We start from the raw sequence: 16,914 nt of genomic DNA, 5'->3' as shown, positions 1-16,914 counted from the left end.
TATTCTGGCGGAATGGAGGTTTTCTCTACTGGCTTGGGGCTCTCCACACTGGTAGAAAAAATCGGGATCTGGGAATTGGTAGATGGAGAGATTCAGGGCAGGCAACATTGAAGACAGTATTCACTCCGCTGTAGGACCTCGTTGTTCTTCCAATGCTCTGTGCAGGTTAGGTGGTGTGAGTTGATCTGCATGGGCTCTGGTGCTGGAGCTGATGATGCGAATGAAGGCGGTGGAGAGAGTTGCAGATCTTCTTCACAGGCAGTGAGATGTTGGGAAAAACGGATTGCCTTTGAGATGAAAGTATCGAACCCCACAGTGTCATCATAGATCGCCATCTGTCGGCGGATGCGAGGATTCAGCCCTTGCCTGAAAGCGGTGAGGAGAGCGGTTTTATTGCGAAATTGAACTGAATACTCCCACACCGATCTTCCTCCCTGACGAAGCCAGAACAAACGATTCTGAACAGACAGCTCGGACACAGTTTGGTCAAAGACCTCCTTAAAGTGATTTGTGAAAGTGCCGAGTGTTTGCATCACAGGGCTGTTGGCATTCCATGTCCCTGTTCAAGTTCTGCTAATTCACAAAGCCGATTGAGAGTCATACTCGCAAAGGTGATGTTAATTATTAAACCAAAGGCAAGGCAAGGCAAGGCAAGGCGAATTTATTTACATAGCACATTTCATACACAGTGGTAATTCAAAGTGCTTTACATAAAATGAAGTTAAATAGTCATAAAAAAATAAATAAAAACAATAATAATAAATGATATAAAATTGGATTTAAAATGAATTTAAAATAGTTAAGAGTAGAAAATGATTATACATAAAATACAGTGCAATTAGTTCGGAGGTAGCACAGTGCTCATTCAACAAATTCACAGCTAAACAGATGAGTTTTGCGTCTGGATTTAAATGTGGCTAATGTTTTAGCACATCTGATCTCTTCTGGAAGCTGGTTCCAGCTGCGGGCGGCTAAAAGCGGACTGCCCTTGTTTTGTGTGAACCCTTGGTATTTCTAACTGACTCGATCCTAATGATCTGAGTGGTCTGTTAGGTTTATATTCAGTGAGCATATCTGCAATGTATTTAGGTCCTAGGCCATTGAGTGATTTATAAACTAGTAAAAGTACTTTAAAATGAATCCTAAATGTAACTGGAAGCCAGTGTAAGGACCTGAGGACTGGTGTGATATGCTCAGATTTTCTGGTTCTAGTCAGAATCCTGGCAGCAGCGTTCTGGATGAGCTGCAGTTGTCTAATGGTCTTCTTTGGAAGGTCGGTGAGGAGATCATTGTCAGCAGATAGACAAGGGACACAGAGGTAAGTGCAAACAATAGCAGGTTCATTGAACTATGGCAGCGGAGTGAAGCAAGGTGTAGAGTCCAGGTGAGTGTGCAGGGAATGGAAATGTCCAAGAGAGTCTTATCTTAGCATAACTTTTTCCTTTTCCAGGGGATCCAATGGGAACAATAGAACGAGGAGATGGTGGAGCACAGGAACGGTGGAGAACGGAGACCGGAACACGGGAACAACTAGGAGATAGAAAAAGGTAGGTGAGTCAAGTAAGTAACACATACAATGTTTGAGACCAGACAGTGACGGCTTGGGAGGAGTGCGTTGATATAGTGCTCTTGATGAGTGGAGACAGGTGCTGGTGCTCAGTAATCAGGTGATGATCTGGTGAGTGTCGTTTGGTGGTGACTGTGATTCCCTGACAACCATTACAATAATCCACCCTGCTTGTGATAAAGGCATGAACAAGTTTCTCCAAGTCTTGACTGGAAACAAAACATCTAATTCTTGCAATGTTTTTGAGATGATAGAATGCTGATTTAGTTACTGCTTTGACATGACTACTAAAACTAAAAAGGTCTGTCTCCAGAATCACCCCAAGATTTTTGACTTGATTTTTAGTTGTTTGACCCCTAGAGTCAAGGTATGCATTCACCTTGAGAACGTCATCTTTGTTTCCAAATGCAATGACTTTTGTTTTCTCCTTGTTTAACTGAAGAAAGTTCGGTAACACTTTATAATAACTACACACTATGAATCATTAGTTAATCATTAGTAAATAGTCAGTTCATCCTTTATAAAGCATTGTTCCAATATTAATAGGCATTAGTAAGCAGTTTATAAATACAGCTATAAATGTTTTGTTCTTAAGCATATCTATAATGTTTAATAATTGTATTGTCATACTTTATTAATGATCAGTTTATCATTTCTAAATTATTACGTTATTTACAAACCAGTTATTTAGGAGTTGTCAGTGGTTCATAAGATAATTTAGAAAGTGTAAGTAAATGATTAATAAACTACTTAAATGTACATTTATAAATCTTATTATTTAGACACATGATAATAGTTGCTCAATGTGTTAATAAATGCTTTATTAACACATTACTGCTGTAATTCATGATTAAGTCATTTAGAAACATTTAGTAGTTGCCAGCCATCTATTTTTGTGAGCTCATCTAAAGTGAGGTCTATTTATACATTGTAAAGCATTTACAAAGGAGATTTAAAGGCTCATTTATCTTCCAAAGATAAAACAAACACAACACAACACAGAGGGATACAGAACAAAGAAATATATTTTTTAAAGATACAAAAAAAGAAACTACAAATGTACACTTGATAAAAAATGAAAAATAAACCTCTGCAGTTTTTTTCTACAGTTGTACCGTTGAATTTTTTTGCATCTTGAAATAAATATTTCTGAGTTCTGTATCCCTCTGTGTTATGTTTTGTTTGTTTATTTATTTTTATTTATTTTTTTTCTGTTAGGAAGATAACTGAGCCTTTAAATCTCCTTTGGAAAAAAAATATGAGGGAGTCAATGGGGCTATAGTCATTTGGAGATAAGGCTAGGTAAATCTGGTTGTCATCAGCATAGCTGTGATAGGCAATTTGGTTCTTTCTGATTATTTGACTTAGTGGGAGCATATACAGGCTAAACATGTGCGGTGCAAGAATTGAGCTTTGTGGGACTCCGCATGTCATGGACGTCCATTTAGACTTATGCTCTCCTATACTCACATAATAACCTCTCCCTTCTAAGTATGACCTGAACCATTTGAGTACCATCCCAGAAAGCCCGACCCAGTTTTCCAGTCTCTCTAGAAGTATGTTATGATCGACAGTGTCAAACACAGCACTCAGATCTAGTAGTACCAGCACTGATATTTTGCCAGAATCAGAATTAAAGCGAATATCATTTATTATCTTAATTAGTGCTGTATCTGAGCTGTGATGTGTTCGGAAACCAGATTGAAAATTGTCCAGGTAACCATTTGAGTTTAAGTAGTTGTTCAGCTGATTAAAAACTACCTTTTCAATAATCTTACCTATGAAAGGAAGATTTGATATTAGTCTATAGTTGCTCAACATGGTGTTATCAAGATTGCGCTTTTTCAGAAGGGGCTTAACAACTGCAGTTTTCAGGGAGTTTGGAAAAGTCCCAGAAAGACAAGATCTGCTTCTAAACAGTTAAGCACACTTTTGAAAAAAGATGTGGGAAGTGTGTCAAGATAGCAGGTTGACGATTTAAAGTGCTGTACTATTTTTTCCAAAATGTTGTCATCAATTGCTTTAAAAACAGACATATGCTGCGTCCCAATTCGCCTACTTATACTATGCCCTAAAAGTAGAAAAAGAAAAAGTACATACTTTTGAGTATGTAGCAGAATAGTAGGCAAGCTTTCGGACATACTACTTCGTCGTAGCTGTGTCTTTAACGGACGCTCTGTTGCTTAGTTACGTGCATCCTGTAACTGTTTAAACTGCCCTGTTAATCATCTTGTCACAGTTAACATCATCCACATTTCGTTTAATTCGAGAACTCTGCTCATGTGTTAGCATAATGATGCATTTGTTAATGACCAAAGGTATCATTATAAAAGTTCACAGTGTTGCTGCAGATGAAATATAATGTGGATAACATTAAATAAATATTTTTTTCATCAGGTTAGACATTGATTATTTATCACTCAAATCCTTTTCTCAACCTGTCCGTCGGTCGTGCATATCTGCCATGTTTGTAGTTTTTTAACATCGAATCCTCGTCCACAGCGCAATGTGTTGTGGGCAATATTAGCTGTTAGAGTGTGCATCGATCTGCACTTCGAATTCTAACCGGAAGTAGTAGACCATCCGGGAATCTTTGGCATACGTTTTAAAAAAACATACTATGATTTGGGACATACTAATTCTATTTTCGAATACTATTTAGGATGGATAGTATGCAAATTGGGATGCAGCAATAGTCACTTCTTTTTGAAATTGCGGTTGAATCTGTGTGACCTCTGCATAACTTGAGGATGTGCCATCTTCTCAGAAAAGAAGGAAGCAAACTCATTACATTTGCTGTCGGAAAGCATTTCACTGGGAATCTGACTTGGGGGGTTTGTTAGTCTCTCAACAGTAGCAAAAAGAGTGCGAGTGTAGTTTAAGTTACTTTTTATAAGGTTTGAGAAGAAGGTCTGTCTAGCTGTGGCTAGTTCCACATTGAAAGAATGAAGGCTGTCTTTATAGATGCTTTAGTGAATTTCGAGTTTTGTCTTCCGCCACATCCGCTCAGCTTTTCTGCATTGTCTTTTCATACTCTGAACTGCTGTTGATTTTCTACAAGATTATTTTTGTCTGCCAGTCTTCTTGCTGACCTTTACCGGAGCAATATCATCAATAACATTCTTAACTTTTGAGTTAAATGAATCCAGGAGAAGATCAACAGAGTCTGCAGAAATGCTTGGTGTTAAAGATATAGCTCTCATAAATAGCACACTAGTGTTCTTGTTAATGCATCTCTTTCTGACAGAGACAGATCTAGATTCAGTGGTAACAGAGATCAATATATCAAAGAAAATACAGAAGTGATCAGATAGTGCTACATCCTTAATAACAATGGATGAAATGTTTAGACCTCTACTGATGAGTAAATCTAGAGTGTGTCCACGATTGTGTGTGGGTCCATACACATACTGAATCGGGTCAAATTTATTTTGTAGTTTTGATTTCTGCATTATCTATGTGAATATTAAAATCCCCTGCAATAGGAAAACAGTCAAACTCTGAGGAAATCATTGATAACAGTTCTGTGAACTCTTCAACAAAGGCTGGAGAGTATTTTGGAGGCCTGTGAATAATGATAAACAGAATGCGTGGAGCACCTTTCAGCACAATACCTAGGTATTCAAAAGACAAATACTCACCAAATGACACTTGCTTGCATTGATAAACATCTTTAAATAGAGAAGCTACACCTCCACCTCTCCTAACAGTACTGCAGACACTTGTAAAATTAAAGTTAGGAGGGCTGTTTCATTGAGGACTGTTGCACTGCAGCTGTCTTCAAACCATGTTTCATATAGAAACATAAAATCCAGGTTATTTGTGGTTATTAAGTCATTGATCAGAAATGATTTATTTTTTAGTGAGCGAATGTTTAAAAATGCTAACTTGATGGAATTACAGTTTGTCTCTACAGCAATCTTAGATTGATGCATTACAGGCCTTAGACTTAGAAGGCCTTAGACTTTCTATTATTTGATTTTGTATTACAAACAAAATCAAAACTTTCAAAAACACGCAGCAATATGATTCTTTTATTGAATGACAGGCAGTGGGTTTAAGTGGTGACATTATTAACAGATTTACTATCCGGCGTCTTATTGTCATCTCCGTGACCTGCTTCCCTTGGGGTTTTTAGACATAGAAAAGGTGAAAAAATACACTGCATTGTCCAGTTTTCTCTCAGAATGATGATCGGAGTTACTTTTGCAATTCTCGATGTAGCATGAATGACAAACAATGGTGACATTTTCCACAATCACGACAGAAAATCAAAATACTGCCCTGAACTCAACCTCTCAGTATGGCGGATAAACAAAGCAGTTTCCCAGAACTCAACGCGGCGTGATGTCAGCTTCACTATTCTCTATTGGGTAACACACTACAGTTAAAATTATAATCATGTGCTTTAGTAGTCAACACATCAAAAAATTACTTAAAAGCATGACAAAAGATTATAAAAAAAAAAGAATGGTTTAGAATGTACTTTAAAACTAAAAATTTCATTTGAAATTATTACACTTAAGTGCACTTTTTAAAAGTATGTTAAGAAACATAATCAAAGTGTACTCTCTTTAAGCACACTTAAGTTGCCTTTTATTCCATTATTTTATCTGTTTTATCTGAAAGTACTTTTTTTTTAAAATCTACTTTGGTGTAATTTGGAGTACACTACAAGTGCACATACAATGAAGCACACTTCTTTTCACGAGGAACTACAAAGAAGAATGTTCATGCTGCTCTTTTTCATATGAAACCACATCTACCACCTACCATAGTTATGAGGCTCTGTCAATATCCATATGTACACACAAACAAATAAACAATAAATAAATAAATAAAGTAATTCATTTATTTAAAAAAATAAATAAAACAATTGGATCTATGAGAAGCAATTGCAAGATTTAAACTTACACTGCAAAGCATAAAGTCACAATTATGTTTCCTCCAGCTTGTGTTCACTGCATGCTTTTATTACAAGCATTTACAAATCAAAAAAGACAACATGACAGAATTGTGAGAATGATAGAATTAACCAGTTAAACAGAAAGACACCTCAGAGTAAAACATTCCTTCACTGTATATTGGCTTTTCTCTTTCATTGGATAAACTCTGTCCATCTCCCTCCCTCCCCCTCACCTCTCTATAGTGCTTATCCTCCTCTGACCCTGTGCATGACCCTTATGACCCCCTGATCGTTATTCTCTGCAAAAAGAAGACAAGAAAGTAATCCTCCAAATGAGAACAGCCTAAAACCATTAGTTTGGATAATGAGAAAGAGAAACTCAACTCCAAATTAAAAAACAACTATAATAACAAAATAAAATCTTAACGTATATGGTATGCTTTTGTTATGTGGTGAATTTGACCTCTTCCGTGATCTATACTAGCTTATTTAATGCTTAATGTCTTAATGACACATTACATACAATAACATGCTGTTATTTAGTGATTGCAACACTACCTTTAGTTTCCCATTTTTTATTTCTTATATTTACCGTATTTAATCCCATTTAAATGCCCACATCTGCACTTCAGAGATGTCTGTTTGGAATAAGTAGATTCTAAAAGAAATTTTTTTTTTTCTGAAATATTAGAGGAATTAATCATAAAAGTAAAAAAAGAAGGTCCACCAATCCTTGAGCTGTTACTGACTGTGTGCAGCACCTACTGCTCTGCAGATTCTTACCAAAAAAACAAAAAACAAACATTAATCCCAGACATTAACATTCAAACATGCAACACTAAAGCTTTTTTTTTTTATACTGTAAAACTAAAATGATTGAAAAAATTTGCTAGGAGCCCTTTAAAGAATGCTGTATGTGTAATAGCAAATTGAAGATGTAATAAAATAAAGAGGACATTTAGAGCACTGAGCACAATTCAGTGAAGAGCTCTTTGATGTGAACACACACACCCACTCTTGGAATGGAAAAGATCTCTTTCTCTCTGTACTAATGTCTCTGTCAACAGTCAGAGAAGAGAGCAGTTAAAAGCAAATGAATTATATGGATTCACATCGACCAGTTGCATAATGGACAAACAAGAAGAACAAGGGATTTTGTTCATATGTTGCGTACTGGCAATGACTAGCAGCATTCAAAGGCCGAAACTGAACGTGGGAGGGTTCATGAGCGGGGGAGAGACTGAGTGTGTGCACTGGGACGAGAGACAGAAGAACAATAATACAAACTGTGTTCATCTGCTCTATCCACCCTAACCAGAAACTAAACGTCTGACAGAACATCAGTGCAAAAACGTACAGCAGTTGCACAACAATTAGGCATCTATACTGATTTAGTTTTACTACTTTACAGTTGAGATAAGTCATTTCAATTATGAAGTGCTACAAATGGAAGTACAGGAATTATGCATAACCAAAAAATCTTCAGAACATCAATATCAGATCATACATTCTAGATTAAAAGTAGCCCTTTTTCTAAACTATAACTTCCCGTATTATCTAAACCAACTTCCATTTTTAATAATTATTTATTTGTTTATTCAAAAATATTATTATGTTTCTGTAGAGTTGCACTACATGACATTTTACTTCCTGAACTAACCTTATCTGATATTTTAAGAGACCATGACTTTAATTTGGCAGACAAACATTTTTCACATATTAATAAATAGTGAAACATATATTTTCCCACACTTTTAAAAACATTTTTCTTTTTCTTTCTTTAATCTGATAATTATTAACTAAAACTAAAATTAAAATTAAAACCATAAAAAATACTCCATCCCTTGTGATTCTAAAATAAATGTAAACTGAAATGTATGATTATAAAATGAATATAAACTGAAATAAAATATAAAAATCTTAAACTTATTTTATTTCAGCTAGTTGCCAGAGTATTATTTCATTTAGTCATTTAGCAGACACTTTTCATTTCATATCTTATTTTAGTTTAACTTGAAGTATAATAATTGGAATTTAATAGTAAAAGACTAAAAAAACTAATTGTTATGCATTACTGTGAAAAACTGTTGATCAATCTAATGTATCGTTTTTGTAGGTAAAAGTTGTTGGATTTACTCTTTTATTTATTTATTTATTTATTTTCATTTTTACACTTTGTAAACTGAAAGATTTACAGGTTTTTCTGTAAATGTCTATATTTTTTTATAATATTTTGTACAGTATTCTGGCAACCACAGCTGCCATTTTTAGTTTGTAATATATGAAGAGTTCAGATGCAGAAGCCTCTAAATGCCTCTAAATCTGAAATTTTCTTCTAAAATGAGCATTTTTATCAGGCTCCTATATTTATGTTCAGTTATTACACTTTAATTGCATAGAAAAGCACCTATACATTGCCATTAGAGTAAAATTACTGAACCTACACAAAGGAGCCTGATAAAAAAATGCTCATTTTAGATGAAAATTTCAGATGGCACTTAGAGGCTTTTGCATCTGAACTCTTCATATATATATATATATATATTAATCAGTGTATTTATAGATGTTATTAGTAGTTGTAGATCTTTTCGACCTCACACATCTTTTATTCATTCTAGCATTAACCACCTCTCTAAACATAAACACCCACTCCAAACCGTCACTGTTCCCTAACGAAGTCTTTATGTTTAAAGCAGACATGCTGTCTGGACAGTGTCTCTGTCCAAGGGCCTCCAACCATGCTACCGGTGAGGGCACATCCTGTCCTGGAGCAGGGGGAGCTCTGGTCGTGGGAGGTGAGGCAGGCAGGTTAAAGGTTAGCGCCCCTCTCTCTTAAGTTTTAAAAGGCTAGGACACCGGTTATAGACCTGGGTCACTACTAGCCACTGACTTCTAGTGAGACTGCTGAGCCTCAAGCAGACAGCACTAATGGCTTCCACAGCTATAAAAGGCTGAAAGTGGAAACGATTAGTGGGCTCATTTGAGGGGCGATGCATGCTACCGCAACAACATGTTGGGCAGAATCATGGTGGAGACATTGTTTACACACAGAAACACAATTGGACTTAACAGCCATGGATTGATTTCCTCATCAATCACCACCACAGTTCACATAGCATTTGACCTATATGAGCAAACAAGGCCTCTGTGTGAGCTCACTACATACCTGAGCGGCTGGCTACGGCCAATTAGACTCCTTACAGAGGGACAAGCCCATTAGCATCAAAAGAGGGATGTACAAGGAAGAAGCTTTGTGTTTCATTTGTAGCTCATGCATTAGGTCATCATATTGAGAAATAAGCTGCAATATTGAAGCTATTTTCAAATTCAAACTAAATCTGTGAATGGAAAACATCAGATCTATGCAAGCAGATTGTGCTTTTTCCTAATTACTGAGACAAACATATTTTGAGGCCAATGTTCATTAAAAATGACATTTTAATGGGGTTTTATTCATTATACTATATTTATAACCATATCTACATACCTCTTTGTTATATTTATACCTTTGTTTTGCTTTTATTTTAATTTAAATATCATGTTTTCACAGTATGCATACAGTATATACATGTACACACATATTTAAATGCTAAGAATCTCAAATGTTTTGTGAAAAGCATTTAAATATTTTTTTTCTTTCAGTCTCATTATTTTAAGGGCTCTGTATACCTTAAGGGAATGATCTCAATCAAGTCTTTTTTTCTTGCAGTATTTGTCAGTTTTTACATTATGTTTGTACTTATATGGACCTCTAACTATAACTCTGTTATAGGAAAAATGTTACAGTGATCAGTGATACAAAATTTTTCCTGTGTAGCTTATATTGTAAGTATAGCATAGCTTGGTGCAATAATATTTTGTAGTTTTTGTCACTGTTACCCATTTTGGCACACAGAAAAAAAAAAACTTGATACATTAGGCCTTAAATGAGAAAATATGATTTCTTGAAAATCCCATAATCACTTTTTTAAAATGAAATATAGAATATTAGGCGCAGATGCTACAGTTTTCTGTTAAAGCACTTTACATGAGTTAAGAATATTTTATTCATAAATGATAAGGGCTTCACTAAGGACCTCCTTAGGTTACAAGTTTGTACTTGTTGCCGGTACCAACAGTTTGTTTTATCTGAGTCTTATTGTGATGTGAAGAGTGAAGTCAAGCAGTTCTACATGTGTTATCTCACAAACAGATAAATCCCAGTTACTGAGAACAGCATGAAGAGCCGCACATAGGGAGACGTCCACGCTTACGTAATAAAAAGCCCACTCTGGTCTGAACATGTCACAAACCATCCTGCTTGGTTCTGATCCAGAACAGCTAATCTGCGTTTAAATGAGATTATTCAGTGCCAAGGACACAGAGTTCCTCACCCGCTTGCAATGATGGTATATGTCTCACAGTACCCAAAACATCTAACATGGGACCTCTTACTTTAATTTCTGGAAGAACCCCATTAAGAAATAAGAAAGTGTAGTTTTAATAGTTATAATTACTCCAGGCCATTTTTTCAATGAAGCGTAGAGCTTTACCCATTCAAACCTGGCAGATCCCCAGTGATTCACAAAAACCGCAATATCCCGAGTAACTCTTTCAGCAGTTTAGCATGGCCTATATCTTTTGTGAATGGACCAGCACATGACAGCACACTTCGGGTGAAAGGGGTGATGATAAGGAATGGACTTGCAGCTGGTCAATGTTTAGGTTGCGTGTTCCAGAATATACCAACACATGATCAATGGTTTGGTTTGTGCAACAAAGGCAGTCCTGTTGCCTGACTATCTGATTCACAAACAGAGGAGAATGTCTCGAGGGCATCGGAAACTTTGCAGGGGCTGAGGTGCTATCAGTCATCATGTGGGAGATCAAAGAGCAGCCTAGAGACCGTCAACAATGGAGGAAAACTAACAAAACTGACTATGGGCGGAAGGGAGAGAGAGAGAGAACAGAATGATGCAAGGAGAAATAAAATCAGTAGGTCATTGAATATTAACTAAACCATGTTTCCATTGAGCTAGTCAGAAGGATAAGGCTTTGCTGCATGTTATCTCAAAGGGGGGAAAAAATATTTAAAAAAATGAAATCGCTTTAATATTTATATCTAGGATCTTTAATATTTGCTTTTTCCAAACACTAATTAGATGTGTCTACCGAGAAAAATACGGCAGAAAATTTCACACGCATCTTTGGAGTTTCAGAAGAAAGAAACTGTACACAGATTTTCCAAGATACCAGTCTCAATCAAAAGTTGGACTTCTCAAGATGAACTCAAACATTTCTCATTGAACTTAAACAAGTTATGTGAGCTATGCTATCCACATCTATTTTACAGCGTTGTGCTCTTATTGTATGTCAGCAATTGTCTAATTGTATTTCTCACTATTTTTATTTTATTTATTTATTTATTTATTTTTTAATTAGAAATAATTTCTTGGTAAAATTATTAGCAAGGAAAACTAGGAAAACACCTACTAAATTAAATCAATGATTAAAATAGAGAGGATTTTGTGTTTAAAGAATGACTGTCCTATTATAACCCCAATTCCAGAGAATTTGGGACATTTTGTGAAATGCAATAAAATCAAGAATCTGTGATTTGTTCATTCTCTTCAACTTTTATTTAATTGACAAAAGTACAAAGAAACGATTTCTAAAGTTTTCACTGACCAACGTAAATGTATTTTGTATATGAACAAATTTTAATTTTGATGGCTGCAACGCACTCCAAAAATGTTGGGACAGAGGCATGTTTAACACTGTGTTACATCAACGGTCCTTTTAATTGCAATGTTTCATTGTTTGGGAATTGAGGATACTAATTAATAAAATTCTGCAAGTAAAATTTTTGTCCAATCTGGCTTGATACAAGACTTCAGATGCTCAGCAGTCTGTGATTGTTGTTGTTGTTGTAAATAATCTTCCTGATTTATCTCAGTTCCTCAGCATATCCAATAGCTCAGAACAACTTGATGATGTAACAGAAACTATGGACTCTCTCTACGGTTGCTCCTTTATGCTTAAGGAAGATTAAGGAAAAGAGTCCAACACCTTGGTATAATGAGAACACTCTGGCCTTAAAGAGAGCAGCCTGGAAAATGGAGCGCATCTGGAGAAAAACAAAATTAGAGGTATTTCGTATTGCTTGGTGGGAAAATACTCTATCCTACAGGAAAGCAACACAGAAAACAAACACAACCCCAAGTATTTATTCAATACAGTGGCTAAATTAACAAAAAATATAACATCAGCAGGTGCAGACATTACCCAGCAGCACAGTAGTAATGACTTTATGAACTACTTTACTTCCAAGATCGAAACTATTAGAGATAAAATTATAACCATGCAGCTGTCAGCCACAGATAGTACGCTATAGATCACCTGAGGAACAATTCCACTCATTCTCTTCTATTGGAAATGAAGAATTGTATAAACTTTTTAAATGATCTAAACCAACAACCTGTATGTTAGACCCTGTTCCATCTAAGATCCTAAAAGAGGTGCTTCCAGAAGTAATAGATCCTCTTCTGAATATTATTAACTCATCATTGTCATTAGGATATGTCCCAAAAACCTTCAAACTGGCTGTTATTAAGCCTCTCATTAAAAAACTACAACTTGACCCCAAATAATTAATTAATTACAGACCGATCTCGAATCTCCCTTTTCTGTCAACGGTAGTATCATCACAACTATGTTCCTTCTTAGAGAGAAATGATATATGTGAGGATTTCCAGTCAGGTTTTAGACCATATCATAGTACTGAGACTGCTCTCATTAGAGGTACAAACGACCTGCTTTTATCATCTGATCATGGTTGTATCTCTCTATTAGTGCTACTGGATCTTAGCACCGCGTTTGACACTATCGACCACAACATTCTTTTAAATAGACTAGAAAATTATGTTGGCATTAGAGGAAGTGCACTGGCATGGTTCAAATTGTACTTCTCTGACCTCCATCAATTTGTGGCAGTAAATGAAGAGGAATTATACCAATCACAAGTGCAGTATGGAGTACTGGCACTCTATATGGAGATGCAGCCCCAACAATTCTCCACCGAACGATCAAAGGTATCCTTCCTGATTTCTCTTCTCTGTGGCAAGGCGCTGTTATGGGCGAAAGCAATATGGGATGTGAATACTGCCATAACCAACTCATACAGTGCGTTCAATAACCATTTTAAGGAGGTGTTTGGCTATGCAACAGGAAAGCTCTCCGTAGCCGATCAGTTGCTGCGACTGCGTCAAGGCTCTGCTTCTACGAGTGACTACACGTTGGAGTTTCGAACGCTAGCGGCCACTAGCGGGTGGAATGAAACCGCTCTGCTCAGCGCCTATCGACAGGGCCTGGACCCCCGCATTCAAGCACATATGGCCATCTATGACGTTGGTCTTGAAAACTTTATGCAGAGAGCCACTCGTATTTCCCAATGCCTCACACGCCAATGAAACCGCCCACCAGTCTGTCGTGCCCTCCATGGATTCCCCAGTACCAGAACCGATGCAAGTGGATAACACTCGACTCACCCCCTCAGAACGGGCTCGCCGCCTAGCGGCAGGATTGTGCCTCTACTGTGCTGATCCCGACCATTACATCAGGACCTGCCCTGTCCGACCACCACGCCCTGCGGTGAGTACCCTTCAATTGGATCCTGTTGTTTCAACCCTGTCCTTGCTCCCAGTTCAACTATTCACCGATAATAATTATGTTGCAGTATCCGCCTTCACAGTGAAGCTGCCTTACCCTCTTCCCCTGGTTCCAGCTGCCTTTGAGGAACTCCGTGGGGCCCGCATCTTCTCCAAGCTGGACCTGCGAAGCGCGTACAACCTCGTTCGAATCCAGAAAGGGGATGAGTGGAAGACGGCATCACTCCGTCGGGGCACTACGAATATCTTGTAATGCCGTATGGGCTGGCCATCAGTCTTCCAGGGATTCATGAACGAGGTGTTCCGGGAGTTCCTCCATCGCTCCGTGATTGACGACATACAGTACTAACCTACTCCCGGAACCAGGCCGAACATCGCCAACACATCAAGCAGGTCCTCCAGAAGCTCCGAGAACACCATCTCTTCCTGAAGCTGGAGAAATGCGAATTCCATCGCCCCACAGTACAATTCCTGGGATACATCGTAGGCCAAGAGGGGATTGAAATGGACCAGGGGAAGGTAGATGCTGTGAGGAATTGGCCTCGTCCCCAGACCATTAAAGAGCTCCAACAGTTCCTGGGATTTGCCAACTTTTACCGTCGCTTTATCAAGAATTTCAGCACTCACACAGCCCCTTTAACATCCCTACTCCGAGGAAAACCCAAGTCCCTGTCCTGGAACTCCATCGCCCACGAAGCCTTCCAGAAACTGCAGACAGCCTTCAGCACGGCCCCCATCCTACACCACCCGGATCCTTCAGCTCCTTTTGTGGTTGAAGTCGACGCCTCCACCACCGGCGTCGGGGCCATGCTGTCCCAATACCACGGTGAGCCTCCTAGCCTCCATCCTTGCGCATACTATTCGAAGAAACTGACCTCAGCGGAGCAGAACTATGACATCGGGAACCGGGAGTTATTGGCCATCAAACTTGCCCTGGAAGAGTGGCGGCACTGGCTGGAGGGAGCAAAACACCCGTTCACAGTCATCACCGACCATAAAAAGCTCCAATATCTTCGAGATGCAAAAACACTCAACCCACGTCAAGCCCGCTGGGCTTTGTTCTTCACCAGGTTCCAGTTCACCATAACCTATCGCCCCGGAAGTCGTAACAACAAGGCTGATGCACTCTCCAGATTACATTCTCCCGATACTCCCACAGATCCTGAACCCATTCTATCTCCAGCCATGGTTGTAAGCCCCATTCAGTGGAACATCGACAAGGAAATCCGAGCCGCCACTCTCACCGAACCTGCTCCGCTGGGAGGCCCAGAAGGGAAGACGTATGTACCGACCACCCAACGACACTCCCTTCTGGGCTCAGTTCACAATGTACCGGGCTCTGGACATCCAGGCAGCCACAGGACCCTCTCGCTCCTCCAAGGTCGGTACTGGTGGCCTAGTATGACCCGGGATGTCATCAGGTACGTCCGCAGTTGCTCAGTCTGCGCCATGTCCAGGACCCCCCAGCATCTTCCAGTAGGCAAGCTAAAACCATTACCAATCCCTCATCGACCCTGGTCACACTTGGGAATAGACTTCGTGACGGACCTTCCCAACTCCGAAGGGAACCCTTGCGTGCTGGTGGCAGTCGATCACTTTTCCAAAGCCTGCAAATTCATCCCCCTCAAAGGACTCCCTACTGCCATGGAAACAGCGGAACACTTATTCAAGCACGTGTTCCGAAACAGTCTCGGACAGAGGTCCTCAGTTTATTTCCCATGTGTGGAAAGCGTTCTTCAGGTTGCTGGGTGTCACGGTCAGCTTGTCCTCAGGATATCACCCCCAGACGAATGGCCAGACTGAGCGCAAGATCCAGGAACTCGGACGTTACCTCTGGGCATACTGCCATGACGATCAGCACAGCTGGAGCCGCTTCCTCCCATGGGCCGAGTATGCACAGAACTCCCAGCAACAAAACACCACTGGTCTTACACCATTTCAGTGTGTACTCGGGTACCAACCACCACTCTTCCCATGGACAGGAGAGCCATCGGAGGTTCCAGCTGTAGACCACTGGTTCCGAGCGAGCGAGAGAGTGTGGGACTCAGCTCACATCCACCTCCAACGTGCAGTGCGGAGGCATAAAATCTTTGCAGATGCCCGGCGAACCACTACTCCCACCTACCATCCCGGAGACAAGGTCTGGCTGTCCACCCGGGATCTGCGCCTCCGCCTACATTGGTCCCTTCCCGATACAGAGGCAGATCAACGAGGTCACCTATGAACTCCAACTCCCACCCAGGTACAGAATACATCCTTCATTCCACGTGTCACTCCTTAAACCCTGTTCTCCCTCTGCACCAGGACCCACAGAAGTGGATGAACCTCCTCCCCCAGAAATCCTCGAACAACCCTCCGTCTATCTGGTCAAGGAAATCCTGGACTCACGGCGACGGGGCGGAAGACTGGAATATCTGGTCGACTGGGAAGGATACGGACCGGAGGAACGCTCCTGGGTGGCCAGGGACGACATCCTAGACCCCTTACTGCTTGAAGAATTCTATTGCACGCACCCCGAGCGTCCCGCACCCAGAGGCCGTGGCCACCCCCGTCGCCGTTCGAGGGCGACAGGAGACGCCCCTGGGGGAGGGGGTAATGTCGGGAATCAGTCACCATCACAACAGTCACCACCCAGCACCATCACCCGATCACAGTCACCTGACTTCTAATTGCACGCACCAGCAGCTAGAGTTCTTACTAGAACCAGGAAGTATGACCACATTAGCCCGGTTCTGTCAACACTGCACCGGCTCCCTATTAAACATTGTATACATTTTAAGATCATGCTAATTACC

This window comes from Onychostoma macrolepis, chromosome 15, assembly GCF_012432095.1.
Source record: "Onychostoma macrolepis isolate SWU-2019 chromosome 15, ASM1243209v1, whole genome shotgun sequence".
Classification (NCBI taxonomy): Eukaryota; Metazoa; Chordata; class Actinopteri; order Cypriniformes; family Cyprinidae; genus Onychostoma; species Onychostoma macrolepis.
This window is presented reverse-complemented; position numbering follows the sequence as displayed.